The sequence below is a fragment of the Eptesicus fuscus genome, chromosome 2 (assembly GCF_027574615.1).
Source record: "Eptesicus fuscus isolate TK198812 chromosome 2, DD_ASM_mEF_20220401, whole genome shotgun sequence".
Lineage (NCBI taxonomy): Eukaryota > Metazoa > Chordata > Mammalia > Chiroptera > Vespertilionidae > Eptesicus > Eptesicus fuscus.
In genome coordinates, this window is record NC_072474.1 from 103,024,312 (window position 1) to 103,042,922 (window position 18,611).

At 42.2% G+C, this 18,611-nt stretch overlaps 1 non-coding gene across 1 annotated transcript; it reads right to left on the minus strand.

Moving 5' to 3' along the window:
- Window positions 1–13,854: 13,854 nt before the first annotated feature.
- Window positions 13,855–13,983, minus strand: LOC114231087 (small nucleolar RNA SNORA18). The gene has a single exon (XR_003617066.2). It is a non-coding gene; the product is annotated as a small nucleolar RNA SNORA18 (small nucleolar RNA).
- Window positions 13,984–18,611: the final 4,628 nt, after the last annotated feature.

The window sequence follows — 18,611 nt, forward strand, 5'->3', positions numbered from 1 at the left end:
GTCCCGCCGCGCGCCTGCGCCTGCCGCGTAAGAGCCCGGGCGTCGGTGGGCGGGGCGCGGGCGTCGGTGGGCGGGCGCGGGCGTTGGTGGGCGGGGCAGGGCGTTGGTGGGCGAGGCAGGGCGTTGGTGGGCGGGGCACCGGCGTTGTGGGTGGGGCACGGGCGTTGGTGGGCGGGGCAAGGGCGTTGGTGGGCGGGGCACGGCACGTGACTAGAAACCTCCCCTGCTTTGAGCGTTGGGGAAGACGGGTGGGGAAGGCTGAGGTTGCACTTCGTGGAGCGCTTGGGGCAGAGTTCAGTTACTTCCTTAGAATACTCTCTCCATTCTATGTCGGCCTGTTTCCACTGTAGATTTCTCTCACAGCGTTTGCCACAGTCCACCTGTACATTTCCCCACATGACTGTTAACATTTAGCCCTTAGAAATTCACGAAAGAAAGGACCTTGTCTTTTATTCAGACACTCCTGATATTGGTAGTTGGCATTTTCTTTCTTTTTTTTCCTGACGAATCTAGCTAAAAGTTTATCACATTTTTTAATCTTAAAATAAACCTATCTCTTGTACCATTGATTTTCTGTTTTCTAGTTCCTCAACTTTTGCTCTTTATTAATTTATATCATCCCATTAATTGGTCAACCAAGGATTTGGGCGGAGCGTACGTATAAATTTTGGAACGCTCTCCCTTTGTTCCTCCCTGTTTTTCGGGATTTTTTGCCTCAATTTCTAGCTGCTGTGGAAGCACCTACTTCATCTGTTAATTCCTTAAGGCTTAAGCCATTAAGACGGTGGCTTTTTGATTGAGTTCCAGCTGCCTTTTACAGTGCAAACTGAGTAATACTCTCCGATGAAAAGATGTATGAGCATAAATTATACTCATTATATTTCAATTCTTTGAAGAGTGGCCATCTCTTCAGTTATTGCCAGCTGGCTTTTGATTACTTTCTCATGTCTTCAAGTATAAGTATGCATCACTTACCAATGGGGATATGTTCTGACAAATGCATCATTAGGCAATTTTATTTACTTTTTTAATATATTTGTATTGATTTCAGAGAGGAAGGGAGAGGGGGAGAGAGAGATAGAAACATCAGTGATGAGAGAGAATCATTGATTGGCTGCCTCCGGCACGCCCCCCACTGGGGATCGAGCCCGCAACCTGGGCATGTGCCCTTGGTCAGAATGGAACCTAGGACCCTTCAGTCCACAGGCCGACACTCTATCCACTGAGCCAAACCGGCTAGGGCTCATTAGGCAATTTTATTGTTGTGCAAACATCACAGAGTACACTTACACAAACCCAGCTGGTATAGCCTACTACACACCTAGGTTAAATGACATATCCTATTGCAACAATGCTATACACCTGTACAGCATGTTACTGTATTGAATACTGTAGGCAACTATAACACATTGCACTATGATGTTATAACAGCTATGACATCACTAGGTGATAGCATTTTTCAGCTCCATTATAATCTTACTAGAGGCCTGGTGCACGGATTTGTGCACGGGTGGGGTCCCTTGGCCTGGCTTGCGGAGATCAGGCCAAAATTGGCTCTCTGACATCCACTGAGGGATCCTGGATTGCGAGAGGGTGGTTCTCGGGTGACACCCCCCGGAATCAGGCTCCCTCCTCTTTGGTTCTGGGTGCATCACCTGAGAACTGCAGCTGCCAAGTCACTGCAGCTCAGCAGCTCCTGCATTGAGAGTCTGCCCCCTGGTGGTCAGTGTGCTTCATAGCTACCGGTTGAATGGTTGGATGGTCGCTTAGGCTTTTATATATAGAGATGGGACCACTGTCATATATGTGGTCCATCACTGACCAAAACATGGTTATGTGGTACATGACTGGAACTGTTCTTATATTTTGTCCAAAGTTTATAATCCTATCTAATAAAGAGGGAATATGCTAATTGACCGTCACACCCTCACAAAGATGGTGGCACCCACAGCCAGAAGATGGCGGCGCCCAGTCCCCTCAGCCCTCCAGCCACCCAGGGCCGGCCCGAGGCACAGGCAAGCCTCGGATGTCGGCTGCCCAGCCACCCAGGGCCGGCCTGAGGGACAACCAAATGACTGAACAAGCAGGCTGCGTGGGGTAACCAGGCCAGCGGGGTGGCTGTGAGGGGCAACCAGGCTGGCAGGGGAGGGCAGTTGGGGGCAACCAGGCCAGCAGGGGGGGCAGTTGGGGGCAACCAGGCCAGTGAGGGGGTGCAGTTGGGGGTAATTAGGCTGGCAGGGGGGCAGTGAGGGGTGACTAGGTTGGCGGGGGGGGGGGCACTTGGGGGCGACCAGGCCAGCAGAGGGGGGCAGTTAGGGGCAACCAGGCTGGCAGTGGGGGGCAGTTAGGGGTGACCAGGCAGGCATGCAGGTGAGCGATTAGGAGCCAGCAGTCCAGGATTGTGAGAGGGATCCCGGATTGGAGAGGTTGAAGGCTGGGCTGAAGGGATGCCCCCCCCAGCACTAATTTCATGCACCGGGCCTCTAGTTTTATCCATAAAAAGGTTAGTCCAATATAACCTTCTATGACATATTTTATTGATGCATCTTTTAGTGAGATGAATGGTGCTATATTTTTGTCAGTAGTTCACATGTTAGCAGAAGAATATTAGTTATTGCTAGATAAGACAAGATTCATCATCAGTTTTATTCATAGTTTGTTTTTATAGACATAAACACTGAGAAAATCTGTTCAAATAAATAGGTAAATGTGGAAAACATTTTGTAATAGCAATGTCACTCAAATTTTTAATCTCCTCCCAAGATAAATGCTAAAAATCACATAGTCTTCTATTACTAAACATTATTTTTTATGACTTATCATCAGGCACCTCATTTACGTTCTCCTTTGTTTGAGTTATTCACTTTCTCAATTTCTGGGAAGTATACCAAAAAGGCTTTTTAAAGACATCTAATTATTAATAATTATACTGTAACTCTTTCATTTCAAGGCACCTTATTTTTTAACTGAGAGTTGAGAAAATAAAGATATTAACATTTCTACAAACCTTTTGCTAATACAATATTATTTATTAAAATTATTTATTTTATCATGAGCTTTAAGTATATAATTTTAAAACCTTGGAACTACAGATTTAGCTCAATCATTGCATGTACTCTAGAACTTAAAAGTTAATTGGCAAAGCCAGCCTTCGTTATCAAACCAAGCGGCCAAAACAGACTTTTTAAAATTCACACGAACATGTTAAAATATACCCCTATGTCAACATCTCAGTTTTGAATTCTAAGGCTCTGTTGCCTTGAGTATTTGTCACAGATATTTTTTTTTTTCATTTGTTCCCATGGAATATTCCTTAGGAATGTATTCTTTGATAGTAATCAGGGTTTAGAAAAGGCAAAATCTTTAAATGAAACTTGTCGTCACTCTCACAACCTCACTCTACAATACCTATGTATTCAGAACATCCTAACACAGGCCTAAAAGCACCATGTCCAGTATCACCATCACTTTTAAAATAATGCTCCTTTAATAAGAAAAGACATGAAGCACTGCTGCTACCTTATGGATCTCCGTTAGAGGAGGCTTTGCCAACTGTATTTCAGATCCAGTCTTTGTTGGGGCCTCAGGTTTTTGGCACCATGAATCAGGCTCCACTGGAAGATTCAGGATAGGCATTCCAACACCAACTAGTGTACTACAATCCAATTCTGGCACTAACCACCGAGAGTTAGCACAAATCCCACAAGTTAAGGGGTCCATCCTCCATAAGACTATCATCATTTTTGTGGTCCCCAGGCCACCCCCATTTATGACCAACTGGCTACGAATTTGGGGGCCCTCTGGTTCTCTAACTTGCTAGAACAGCTTACAGAAACCAGCAAAGATCTCAAGGTTCTTAACCTCATGGAGAGATCATGATGAAATGGAACTTGTAGACAATACAGCATGCTGAGAACTATGTGGAGGAAGTACAGGCTGCTATTGAACGTTAACTGAGTATAGATGTTAACCACATCTCCAAAATACTTTATAGCAGCACCTGGATTAGTGTTTGATCAAATAACTGGGAATATGGCTTAATTGAGTAGATACATAAAATTACCATCACATGGACCATTCTTTTCTTTCCCTGCCTGGCCATTTCATGCCCTTGCTTCATCTGGAGAGGGACTCAATGTCCCCAGCAAGGTTTCTGTGAGGGCCGCCTTCACCAACCAGATTCGGTGTCCCTCCTCATTAACCCCAAATGAATTCTCTAAAGGGTAGCAGTAACATTATACAATTTAGTTTTAATCTATTTACCTCTTCACCAACTAGAACATAAGCCTGAAGAGCAAAAACTGTGCTTAGTTCACTGTTATGCCCGTCAGCCAGCACTCGACTTGCCACACAGCAGGCACTCAATTAATAGTTACCAAGTGAATGCATCTGGTCCAACTCGACTCCCTGGTTGAAGTAATAAATTGAGAGATAACGAGCTCCTTTCTTAAGATTACCGTGCAGATTAGTAGCAGGGCTGGATTAGAACTCGTGGCTCCTCCCTGTGACCTCAGGCTCCTCTCCACTTTGCTGCTCCCTTTTGTGCAGGAAGGTTAAGATCCACCAGATGTGGTGAGGTTGAGTTTTCAAATTGTGTATATTCAGCACTTTTCTATTAAAAAGAGAGGCAGACTCGGGTTCCTGCAATAGGGTTTTGTGTTTTTTAAGTATACACAGGATGATAGGAAACTCAGGTACCGGAACTGCCCTCCTGCAGAGCCTGGGGGAAACTAACCAGGTACTAGGTTCTCACCTTGCCTTTCAGCAGCCAGTGACCACAGTTTCCTGCCATCCTGCTGACTCAGCTCTGCTCCATTCTTTTCTGCTGTTCTTTTCCTGCTGCTACCCACCACCGACTGGTCTGTTCCTGCCTTCCTGACTGCTTAGGAGTAATGTGGACTCATACCTTCCCTTTCAGTTTTCAATGTCTCTTTCTGCCACCTAAAGGACTCTCTTCGTATTTTCCAAATCCACTCTCTGACCAAGGCACTCTGGTTGGCTTCTTTGGTTACTATTTTCCTGTTTGGATACAGCTTTTCATGCCTGGTTTGTTGTTTGTTTGTTTGTTTTGGTTTTAAATAGACTTTATTTTTAAAATATATTTTATTGATTTTTTACAGAGAGGAAGGGAGAGGGACAGAGAGTTGGAAACATCGATGAGAGAGAAACATCGATCAGCTGCCTCCTGCACACCCCCTACTGGGGATGTGCCCGAAACCAAGGTCCATGCCCTTGACCGGAATTGAACCTGGGACTCTTCAGTCGGCAGGCTCATGCTCTATCCACTGAGCCAAACCGGTTAGGGCTAGACTTTATTTTTTTAGAGAAGTTTTAAGTTTATAGCAACATTGATCAGAAGGTATAGAGATTTCTTATATACCACCTGTCCCTGCACATGCATGCCTCCCCACTATCAACATCCCACACCTAGGTGGTACATTTATTATAATCCCTGAACGTACATTGACTTTCCATTATCACCCAAAGTCCATAGTTTACGCTAAAGTTCACTCTTGGTGTTGTATGTTCAATGGGCTTGGACAAATGTATAATGATATGTATCCACCATATCATTATTTCTAGGGAGTATTTTTACTGCCCTAAAAATTCTTTGTGCTCTATCTGTTCATCCCTTCTTCTTCCCTAACCCCTAGCAACCACTGGTTCTTTTACTGTCTGCATAGTTTTGCCTTTTCAAGATGTCATATAGTAGGAATCACACAGTAGGTACTCTTTTTTTCATGCCTGGTTTTCATGCCTTCACAGGTTAGTCCATGAACTGGCTGTTTTTAGGTCCAATCGGATGTGACAGAAGGGGGCCAAGAGGCAGACAGATCACATGGAGGAAGCATTTATTTTCCCTTCTGGTGACTGAGAGTGAGGCAGGTACCATCAGTGATCTGTCTACATGCAGGAAAAAGATGACTAGAGTTTTTGGATAACAGTCCAAAGTGTTATTTCATGGCAAGGTATAATAGTATTTTAGAGGCTCAGTCAGGCTCCTTCATTTCTGGCGTATGCTGGCCCTAGGTTTTCCTTTTCAGGTTAAAAGGGTGGAAGTAAAACATTCTGGGGGCAGTGTGAAGAAAATGGGGGAAAATTAATAATGGAAAGAAGTAAAATAACCCTGATATTATAACAGTCTTTGACTTGGACAATAACAAGTGAATTTAAATGAAGCTAGATCTCAAAGTGATTTCTATGAAAACAGACAACTAAGTTTTATTTTTCTTCCTTCTCTCTTTAAAAAAAAGACTTTAATGAAATCTGTAGAGTAGAAGAAAATAACTCAATGTTCTGAAAATAAATTTCCCAGAGGAAGCTATTACGGCAGCCCTCTTGTTTCCTGTCATACTCTGAATCAGTTACAAGGACAAACTCTATTTGTTTGGGTACATTAATTTTGCTCAATGGCCTTTCTATAAAATGAGCATCAAATTGATGGGACCGGACCTCAGCAAAGAAGAAGTTCCAATTTTCTCTGGATGGATTGTTCTGGACGTGCAGTGGAAAATTATTATTAATAGCGATTCATGTTTACTATCCAGTGAGCACAAGAGGAAGATGAAGTTTAGAAATGCAGCTGTATCCAAGTAAGCACTGAGCATCATAGGACAAATTACTAGGGAGTGATGACCCCGATCTTTGGTTCCTCTGTCTATTTGGGCCACATTTGGTGTGTTGAATCAGGTTTTCTCTGACTGTGCCTTGGTTCAGGAGCTTCAGGGAAGCAAGATAGATTTTTTAATCTAACCTCATCGTTTGAGTTGTCTTCTTGCAGGTACTCCGTGGTGCTTATGCCCTGGATGTATCCATGTGTTTATTTCAGTCATTCAACTGGGCACATGGAGAGGGTCTGAATAGCCATATTCCCTTCTCTCTAATCACTAGAGTTGGTATTTTAGTGATTAAATCTGGTTTCCAGGTCTTCCTGATTCTGACTCAACCTTCAAAGGTCAAACAGAAGCATATGGTGGCTCTAGATTTTCCTTTTCAGGTTAAGGGGCCGGGGGGTAACGTACGCTGGAAGGGGATGTGAAGAAGGGAATAGACAGAGGTAAAACAACCTCATCTCCTGGGGCTTAATCAGAACCCAGCTAGTCCCTGTGATCAGTAGGGTATGGAGAGTTGCTATAATGCTTATTTTTCATGAATGTATATGTCTTTGTCATTGCATTCTGGCATTCTGTGTACTAAGCTAATTCCTGAGTCATTTCTCTTTCTCTTCTGTAGAAATAAATGAAGACCAATCGAATGAGAACGGGCAAGGTGTTTTTATTTAGAGCTTGCTATGTATGGTAAGGGAGTCAATCACCATCACTTGTGTTTTGGCAGAGACTCAAAGGAGAGGAGTCGAAGAGTTTTAGAGGGAAACAAAGGGAAATCTTCGGATGTGCTCTGATTAGAGGTTGTTGGCCTAGGGGAAGCTGGAGGTGGGCTAACTGAAAGTGGGTCATCTTATGTGATTGGTTAGGGGTGCATATTGGGCTCTGTCTGGTTGATCCTAAGTATGAAGTGGGGACAAAAGTTAGAGAAGCTCAGTTACTCATCAAGTCCTGACTGTTTGGGGTCAATTGTTACTGAGATTATTGTTTAGCTTCCTGGGTTGGATGATTGAGATAATAGGTTGGTTTCCCAGGCTGGTTGCTGTAGGTTTGGGGTCAGAGTTCTATTTTTATAAGTGGTCTAGCCATTGTCTATTTGTGTATTCAATCTCTTCTTATTTTACCTATGTTGCTTCATCTATTTTAACTTTTAAATCCTTTATTTTAGTCATACATATTAAAAGCTATCAATTCTGAAAAACCCATGGTACATTTTCAAAAAACATCTAACCAGAAAAATAATACATTTTTATTGATAAAAAAGTGTTAAAATAGAGCTAAGCAAAAGGAAAAATAATAAACTCCCACTGACCCATCCCTACTGACAATTTGTTGCGTGTTCTTTCTATGCATACATATCAATGTAACCCTATACCACTTTGTACATTCACAGCTCTCTTATAAATAGTTGTTGGTATGTGTTTTCCCATAGAAGAGATGGAGAGTATTTCTTATTCAACCCTTATCCCACCAACATCACATAGTGTGTTGAACATGGTACCATGTTCAGTAAGTATTAATTGAATATTTTATATTAAAGTATATAAAGCTGCCTTTCTCCTAAGTCAAAAGTAAGCAAATAATGGCATTTTCATGTGGTTAAACCCAGTGGATGGATAGATGGACAGATAGACAATGAATGGATGAATTGTAATGACTTTTACCATTGTCAGTTCTAATCCACATAACTAACGATTTAAGCTTCAAAATTCATAGTCTCTTGATACTGATGGGGAAAATTCTGACTTCTGCTCTCAACTTAGTTATTTCTTCCGTTTGTTTATGACTGTTATTTAGCCAATTACCAAATGGCAATGTCAACCCTCTTCATCCATATGTGCATTCAACATTTTTATAGGACTGCAATCTCCCTGTCATGAGTAGATGGATCATTTTCATTTTTCAATTATTTGAGCTTCAGTTTAGGACTTTGGTTAATGGTTTTTGCAAGACACTGATTAGAGAGATCTTTTCTTTCCTGATTAAAAGCATGTATGGTATCTTCTCTCCAGCTCTCCTTTATTTGTATCTAGTAATTTTGGATCTAAATGTATGACTATGGTAATCTGTCATATACTATATTATATGAATTTTTCAGGAAGCAAAATGATTTTGCTTTTTTATAATCATTTCAGAAGGTTGTCATTAGTCAGACTAAGGATTTTGGAAGTATCAATCTTAAGTAAAATTAATTGTTTCAATAGAACACTATAATAGCAAATCACTGCTGCCAACTCCTCTTCAATATCCCTCCTATTATACTATCTGCATGCCATATCTAGAGAAGGTTTTCTCATAAATTATCTATCTCTAAGGCTGTCGTCCTTAGGGCTTGGTCTTTAAAAACTACAAGTAGTTGGTAGTTTAGTATGGTGGGTAGGAGTACAAGGTTGGCTGTCCTGATTGTCTTTCCTTCCAGTTTTGTCCCTTACGAGTTCTCTTACCTTGGGCATGTATTTTCCCCTTGGAGTCTCAGCTACCTCTTCTGTAAAATGGTGCTATATACTGAATTTTTGTCCCCCCACCCCCAAATTCATATCTTAAATCCCAACCATTAATGTGATGGTATTAGGAAGGGGGGCCTTTGGGGGGTGATTAGGGGCCAAGGGTGGAATCCTCATGAATGGGATTAGTGTCCTTATAAATGAGACCCCAGAGAGATCCATCATCCCTTCTGTCCTGTGAGGTTACATGGAGAAGACTTTTGTCTATGAACCAGGACGTGGGCCTTTGGCAGACACTGAATTTGCAGGCGCCTTGATCTTGAACTTCCCAGCCTCCAGAACTGTGAGAAATAAATGCCTGTTGTTTATAAGCCATTCAGGCTGCAATATTTTATTATAGCAGCCTGAAAGGACTTAGACAAATGGGGGTAATGTTATCTTGGAGGATATAGTCATTCATCCTTTCATTAAATATCTACTTATGTGTCCAGGCCTGTCCTTGGCAGTATTATTGGGTGGTATAATTTCATGCATAATACAGACACAAAATATGTTCACTTTGCTTTCTAGGTTCTGAAGGTGCAATGGGAAAAAAAGGCAGGCAAGATATTTTTTAAATCTTTTGTCCTAGTGCAGTATCATTGGTGACTCAAAGATATAAGCCAATTCTCATAATGAGAACTTTATAGTTGGAGAAAGGAGTACTTGGGTTCAAGTTTGCTGTTATTTGGTCTTGGGAAACTACTGAACTCTTCCCTCTCAATTCTCTCCTGAGAAAAATGTAAATAATGGTTTCTGCCTACTTACCTCCCAGAAGTGTCTTGGTGGTTACACCTCTCAGCAGAGTACATACAGTTCAATGAGATCATTAAATGAGATTATCTCCACCAGTACCCTGTGTAAACTGTAAATATAGGAGTGGTGATTAAAATTCTTACTCAAACCCAGCCAGTATGGCTCAGTGGTTGAGTATTGACCCATGAACCAGGAGGTCACAAGGTTCGATTCCACCAGGGCACATGCCTGAGTTGTGGGCTTGATCCCCAATAGGGAGCATTCAGGATGCAGCCAAACAATGATTCTCATCATTGTTGTTTCTATCTCTCTCTAAAATCAGTAAAAAGACATTTAAAAAAAATTCTTACTTAAAAACACCATACCAAAAACTCAGGTTGGTTTGAGGAAAATGGTGTTTTTTTCTGTTTTTTGGTTAGAGCAGTGGTTGGCAAATGGCGGCTCTTTGGCCCCTTGAGTTTTTAGCAAAGGCCAGCTTAGGAGTACCCTAATTAAGTTAATAACAATGTACCTACCTATATAGTTTATGTTTAAAAAATTTGGCTCTCAAAAGAAATTTCAATCGTTGTACTGTTGATATTTGGCTCTGTTGAGTTTGCTGACCACTGGGTTAGAGAGTTAAACTTTCTAGAGGAGTTTTGGAACTTTTGCCTGCATGTGACATAGAGAATTCATCCACAGCATCACTCAAAGGATCACACTACACTGGTTATTACCCTTAACTGGGAAATGTCTTAAAAATACTCCTGCCTGGGCCTCGCCCCAAGCAATTGAATTCTGATCTCTGGAGGTAGGAGAGTATAAGAACTCCCAGGTGATTCTAATGTGTTAGCTGGGCTGAGAAGCACAGCTCCAAGAAATACTTTTCTAATCTAACATCTGCGGTTTTGCCAGAAAAACTCTCAAGCACTTACACTTGTTCTGAGTGGGTGGGTGGTGTTTGCTTAGCTTCCCTCCCACCTTTCAAAGGTGGCAGCCAAGGCAAAACTTGAGCCCTTGGGTGGCTGGATAGAGGATCTGCCCTCTGCCCTGACAAATAGTATTGCCAGCATCCACTGTTTCACAACAGTAATACAACTGCGTTTATAATGGAAGCACTTCATGGGTTACAGTGTGCTTTTAAATGTATCATCTCATCGAAGTAAGTTTTTTCAGATATAAAGATATGGAGGCATGGGACAGACTGACATACCTGGATGTGAGGTTGTGGGGACAAGAAGATATAAACCAAAGAATTGATATACTTACTAGAGGCCCAGTACATGAAATTCATGCAGGGGGATGGGGGGTGGAGGGTGGGGGATGGGGTGGGGTGTCCCCTCAGCCCAGCCTGCACCCTCTCCAATCTGGGACCCCTCAGGGGATGTCTGACTGTCCGATTGTGGGTTGGATATCCCTCCCACAATCCTGGACCGCTGGCTCCTAACTGCTCACCTGCCTGCCTGCCTGGTCGCCCGTAACTGCCCCCCTTGCCAGCCTGATCACCCCTTACTGCCTCTGCTTGACTGCCTGATCACCCCTAACTGCCCTCCCTGCTGGCCTGGTTGCCCCTAACTGTCCCCCGCTGCCGGCCAGGTCTCCCCCAATTGCCCCCTTCTGCCAGCCTGGTTGCATCTAACTTCCCCTGCTGCCGGCCTGGTCACCCCCAACTGCCTCCCCGCCGGCCTAGTCACCCCTCACTGCCCCCCCTGCCAACCTAATCACCCTCAACTGCCCCCCTCTGCTGGCCTGGTCGCCCCCAACTGCACGCCCCCCCCCACCAGCCTGGTCACCCCTAACTGCCCCATCTGCTGTCCTGGTCACCTCTTACTGCCCCCTCTGCCAGCCTGGTCGCCCCCAGCTGCCCCCCCTGCTGGCCTGGTCGCCTCCAACTGCTCCCCCTGCTGGCCTGGTTGCCCCTCACGACCCCCCTCCCCCCACTGGCCTGGTTGCCCCACGCAGCATGCTGTTCAGTCATTTGGTCATCCCTCACTAACCCCCTGCTTGCCTGGTCGTAGGCAGCCATCTTGTGAGGGCGTGAGGGTTAATTTGCATATTACCTCTTTATTATATAGGATATGCATAGCCCATGGACAAGGGGCATAGGGTAGTGAAGACCTGAGGCGGGGAGGTTTGGAGGAGGAGGGTAAAGGGTTGGGGGGATGGGAGATATTTGTAATACTATCAACAATAAAACATATATTTGAAAAAAAAGACATGTGCTGCCCGGCCATCATGGCTCAGTGGTTGAGCATCGACCTATGAACCAGGAGGTCACAGTTCAATTCCCAGTCAGGGCACATGCGTGAGTTGCAGGCTTGATCCTCATTAGGGGGCATGCAGGAAGCAGCTGATCAATAATTCTTTCTCATCATTAATGTTTCTATCTCTCTCTTCCTCTCTGAAATCAATAGAAATATATTAAGCCCTAGCCAGTTTTGTTCAGTGGTTAGAGCTTTGGCCCTCAGACTGAAGGGTCCCAGGTTTGATTCTGGTCAAGGGCATGTACCTTGGTTCGGGTAGGTGCAGGAGGCAACCTATTGATGTGTCTCTCTCACATCAATGTTTCTCTCTGTCTCTCCCTCTCCCTTCTACTCTCTCTAAAAATCAATGGAAAAATACCCTTGGGTGAGGATTAACAAACAAACAAACAAACAACAACAACAATAAATATATATATACAATTTTAAAAGACATGTACTCATCATAGGAATCTGAAATAATAGAAAAGTGAAAGAAATCATTTTAAAAATCTTCTAAATCCCATTATCCAAAGATAAGCATTGTTAACATTTTATAAATATCCTTCCAATTGTTTTTAATGAATTAAAATTTTAATCATACAACTGTGCATATTCATTGTAAAACAAACTCAAATACAGAGGTCATAAAGCAAAAAATGAAAGTCCCTGTCTGCTTTCTACTGGCCCACTTCCCTGCTCCCCACTTCCACACACACCCCAACTCCTACAACCACTTGCTGAACCACATTCTTCAGGAGCAGACACTCATAATTTCTTTACCTACAAACACTCTCAGGCTTTTTCTTTCTACAGGCTTAATTTTTTTTTCCATGCTTGTATTCTTAAAGTATTTGCAATTTTAATTCTATTTTACCTCATTGAACATTATATCATCAACTTTCCTGAGCATACTTTTTAATGGCTGCATAATATTCTATTGAATATGTGTATTAGAATGTGCTTAATTACTGTATATGCTGTTGAATAATTAGGTTGTTTCCAGTTTTTCACTAATTTAAGTTCTGCAATGACTATCCTTATACATAAAGTATTTTCTGCTCTATTTAGGCACTTTTGATAGAAAAATCCACACTCCAGGAGAGTATTCCTGAGTCACATAACCGCAGGAGAGTCCCTCAGGCCCTATCCCCTCAATAACCATCCCCCTGTCACAAAGGCCACCACTGACATGTATCACCATGGATTTGTTTTTCCTGTTCTTGAACTTTATTTAATGAAATAAAATAGTATGGAGTCTTGTGTGCGTGTTGTTTTTTGCTCAGTATCATGTCTGTGAGATTTGTCTATGCTAATGTGAATATTTTTTTTAAATATAAAGGGTTTTTATTATTTGTAACAGGCACAATTATTTAAAGTTAATAAATTTTTATTTAAGAAGTTTCACATGCTCTGAGTCCTTCCACTGCCTTAGTTCCTCCCAAGTTTGAGTCTTCATCCCCTTTTTGCCCAATCCAGTTGTCATTTCAGTCCACAATTCTTTCAGTTGAGCTTCTTTGATCTACACTTGAATATCAACATACTTCAAAAACTCTCCACCTAAAATCGTTGGGACCCAATTTCTTCAAGCAATTTACTTCAGGGCCATGGTTAGGGTCTGAGTAGATGGATCTGCCTGGTTTTTAAGTTTCAGACACCCTCTAAACATGAGTAAGTTCAAATCATCTTCACTCCTAAGCTATCACTCCCTAGAATAAAATAACAGATCTTCAGGATATACAAATACCTAAGGTTAAAAAATTAGATTATTAGGTCTTTCACAGTTTTAGCAGCTGTCTTGTAGTTGCTTCCCACAGATCTAACACATAGTTCTGTGAATAAAGAAAGCTACATATTTATTCTGAGGTGTTTCCAACGATGTAGGTCTACACAAAAAGACCCATCGGGATAGACCTCAATTACCAATGTGAATATTAATAGTCTGTTCTTTTGTATTGTTATGTAGTATTGCAACGTGTGAATAGTCCTACATTTGTTTATTCATTATCCAGTTTATGGACATTTGAGTTGTTTCCAGTCTGGAGCTACTATAAAAATGTTTCCACATGTCTATGGTGGACACATAACACTCATTTCTCTTGTAACATACTACCTAGGAGTGGAATTGCTGGGTCATATAGCTTTGATAGATATTTTTCTCACTTTCTATGATGAAAAATTTGGAAAGTTAAAATCATTCATTTATTCATTCAATGGATGTTTGTTAAGTGTCTAATATTCACCAGGCACTGTTCTAAGTCTCGAGGGAGAGGACTTCCAGGGTTAGTTAAATGAGAAGTTCAAAGATGTCATTAAAGACCACTTTTCTTTTTCGCCATCTTTAGAGTTTTTGAGTATTTAACTTCATCTTTAGGTTTGTACTCTCATGAAGGCTGCTGCAGCTCCAGATATGACATCATTATAAGACTTCATCCAACAACAAAACGTAGAGGGAAAGAAGGCCCTTCTTATGTGTGTGTATTTTATTTTTTAATCAGGGAGAAAACTTTCCCAAAAATCCAGCAGACTTTCCCTCAGGACCCATTGGCTAGATTGGGTCATATGCTTGTGCTCTAGCAGCAAAGAACTCCGGGATAAAGTGTGTTCGGTGTTTTCAACTTCTTTAGTGAGAAGCATATTCAACAAGCAAAGAAGAAGAAGGAAAATAATTATGAATGAGCAACTAACAGTGTCTACTATAGCTATTTTATAGCTGTTTAAACTTGGTAAAGGCTTTCCTATTAGAAAAATGGGGGCAATCACACCTGCTTTAAAGGCTAGGATCAGTATTAAATAAAATAACATGTGATGTAATAGGCACATAACATGTACCAAATAAATGTTAATATGCTCTCTTTATATTATTCTTATGCTCATGCCATTCAATGTTTGTGCAGAATTCATACAAAATTGTTTAAATGAAAGACCAGTTGAGAAAGATAAAGAAGAGAAGCAAAGAGAATATATTTCATGTTATATGTCTATGTAATTTATAAATTATATGGCTAGAGAAATTGTAGCTTATTATTTTAGGGGGTAAAGGAGAATGTGGACATCTGCATCAGTTACAAGATGTATTGCAGTTAACCAAATTTTGTTGCTTCACAAATACAAGGAAAAATATGATCATCCAAAGGATATTGGATACCAAATGGGCTTTATTTTTAACTGTTTGTTTTAATTGCTCATGAAAAAATGGTGCTGTTGTTTTTTATAGCTGTAATGAATTTTAGAAATATGAAACTTCACTGCAACTAGTACTAAATCTTTTTTAGTGGAGAGGTAAGATACTGAGTATACTGGTGTCTCTCCATGCATTCTGTGGCCAATTCCTCTTTGCTATCATGCTTTTCTAAAAATTGCAGGCTGTGACTATGGGTATAAGGGTTGATAATTTCAGGAGCTGGTGCCTAGGAAATTGGTATGAACTTCATTTGCATTCCTCAGGTTTATTCTCAATTCTTAGATACAAACCTTTCTCCGTTACTATGTAAGGCATATAGTGGCTTCTTTGTCATTTGAACTTTAACAGGGAGAAGAATATATGGGTGCGATAAGATTCTTTGGCTTTAATATCAGAAATTGAGCTTACTTCTTAGCCAAAAAGGAATATTGATTGGCTCATACAACTGAAAAGTCTAGGCCTTACTGACCTCAAGTATGGCTGGATCCAGGTGCTCGAATGTTGTCAAAGGATTGGATTGCATGTCTTGTGCCTCCTCTGATTTCCTTTATGGTGGTTCCTTTTTCAGATAGGCTGGTCTCTAGTGGTGAGAGGGTAGTTGCCAACATTGGTCTTCTTAGCAAACCCAGCAGAAAATAAAATACATTCTTTCCTCACTACTTCCAGGAAAAGGTGTCTACTCTGGAGAATGAGGGATAAGGACAAGACTGATACTGAGCCAGATAGCAGCCATACAGGTGGGACAGTTTATAGTTGCCATTAGATTGGGCAGTGCCTATACTGTACCTGTTGTTAAACTTTTTTTTGAAGTAAGGAGTTATTCCTATTGTACTTTTTTTATAGCCTTTGTTTCATTTCACTCATCTTCATCTTTATTTTTCCTTCATCTCCTTCTTTGCTCCACCAAAGTCTTAAGAGGTAAGTGGGCAAGATTTTATCCTAGGGTGATATAGTTGTAGTGGTGGTGATTGAGTATTTGGGGAGTGCAGCCTGGTTATTCCAGTTCCTATTTTCTACCACAAATCCCTTTGTTCAAGAAGAAACTGGGCAAAACTTCAGCTTTACTTGGACAAGAGCCTAATGTCTCATTCACCATCCTATATAATAAGAGAGGAATATGCTAATTATCCATTACGCCATGAGGCGTAACAACCAACTATGTAACGACCGGATCACGGATCTGCAGGAGAGTGGGGCAGTGAACTACAAGCGGGTGGCAGAAAGCTACAGGACGGGGCAGGGTGGCAGGCGGAGAGCTGCAGGAGGACGGCAGTGACCTACTGGTGCGTGGATTTGTGCGCAGGGCTACTAGTAATATATAAAGTAGAAAAAAATAAAGGTGAAAAGTTGTATATGTTATGATTTCTACTTTTTATATTAAAAAGCATACAAGTATTTGCATAGAGAAAACATTTTGCTGGACATACAAGTGGCTATTCCTGGATGGTGTGCTTTATTTTATTTACTTTATTATTATTTAAAAATATTTTTATTGATTTCAGAGAGGAAGGGGGGAGGGAGAGAGAGATAGAAACATCAATGATGAGAGAGAATCATTGATTGGCTGTCTCCTGCAGGTCTCACTCTGGGGATCAAGCCTGCAACCCAGGCATGTGCCCTGACCAGGAATCAAACCAACATCTCCTGGTTCATGGGTCAATGCTCAACCTCTGAGCTATGCTGGCTGGGCCATTTATTATTATTATTATTATCATTATTTTGTTTTGTTTTTAGTTTTTTCTTTATTTAGTATTTTTATCTTTTATTTTGGGTGGCATGTTTTAGGAGGTGATTCTTATTTCCTTCTTTATACTTCACCACTGTCTGATCTTTTTTCTTGTTCAATAAGCACACATTACTTTTATAAACAAAAGAAACAAAACTATTTTTTAAAAAATATGTCAATGTGACAGGGTCTGATAAATATTATTGGCCTAAACAAATAGACTTTGGAGCCTGGCAAGTCAATGATGACACATGGAAAAGCACAGAGTGCAAGGGTGATTCCAGATTGCAGGCAGAGGGCATTTACTTCCTGTGGGAGTGCACTGACTCATGGTATATCCCTCACTAGATGCTGGTGGTCAAGTAAAAGGAATGTCAGAAACTGGTCTGCTAAATGGAGGAGTGTTATGGGCTGAACCGCATCTTCCTAAAATTCATATGTTGCAGTCCTAATCCCTAGCACTTCCAAGTGAGACTGTGTTTGGAGATAGGGTCTTTAAAGAAGTGATGGTGGCTCTTCTACCCCAACCTGATTGATGGCCTTAGAAGAAGAGAAAATCAGACACACACAGAGACACTCAGGATGTACAAGTACAGAGGGAAGATCATGTGAGGATAGTGAGAAGGCTGCCACCTGCAAGCCAAGGAGAGAGGCCTCAGAAAAAACTAAACCCATTGATAACTTGATCTTGAACTTCCAACTTGCAGAACTTCAAGAAAATAAATAAATTTCTGTTGTTTAAGCTGCCCAGTCTGTGGTATTTTGTTAAGACAGCCTAGCAAACTAATTCACAATTTTAAGTTTTTGCATGTTGAAATGTGTAAATATTTCAGCTCAAATATTTTCACAGATGCTGCCCTTTTGGCCTTAATTCAGAGTACCTTTCTTCAACATCCTACCTAATAAAAGAGTAATATGCACCGCACTTTCGCCACACCCAAGCCACGCCCACTAGCCAATCAGGGTGAGTATGCAAATTAACCCAACCAAGATGGTGGTTAATTTGCATACATAGGCACCCTGAGCAGACCCCCTGCGACGGATCACAGGGAGCTGGGGTCCGCTCCGGCACCAGGCCGAAAGCCTCCGATGGCAGGGAGCTGGGGAGCTGGGGAGCTGGGGGTTGCTTCGGCCTGGTGCTTTAGGCTTTAGGCCTGGGAAGGGGCCAAGCCTACGATCAGAGGTGCCAGGGGAAACCTCTTCCCAAGCCTAAAGCCTGGGGAGGAGGCTTTAGGCTTGGGGAAGTGCTGGGAGGAACCTCTTCCCAAGCCTAAAGCCTGGGGTGAAGGCTTTAGGCTTGGGAAGGGGCCGAGCCTGCGATCAGAGGTTCTGGGCAGGGGGTTGAGGGGACGACCCCATTCCCAAGCCTAAACCTGGGGCGGAGGCTTTAGGCTTGGGAAGGGGCCGAGCCTGCGATCAGAGGTGCGGGTGGGGAACTCCTTCCAAAGCCTAAGGCCTGGGGCGGAGGCTTTAAGCTTGGGGAGGTGCCGAGCCTGTGATCAGAGGTTCTGGGGTGGGAGGGGGGACCCCTTCCCAAGCCTAAAGCCTGGGACGAGAGCTTTAGCTTAGGAAGGGGCCAAGCCTACGATCAGAGGTGCCGGCGGGTGGAATCCCTTCCCAAGCTTAAAGCCTGGGGTG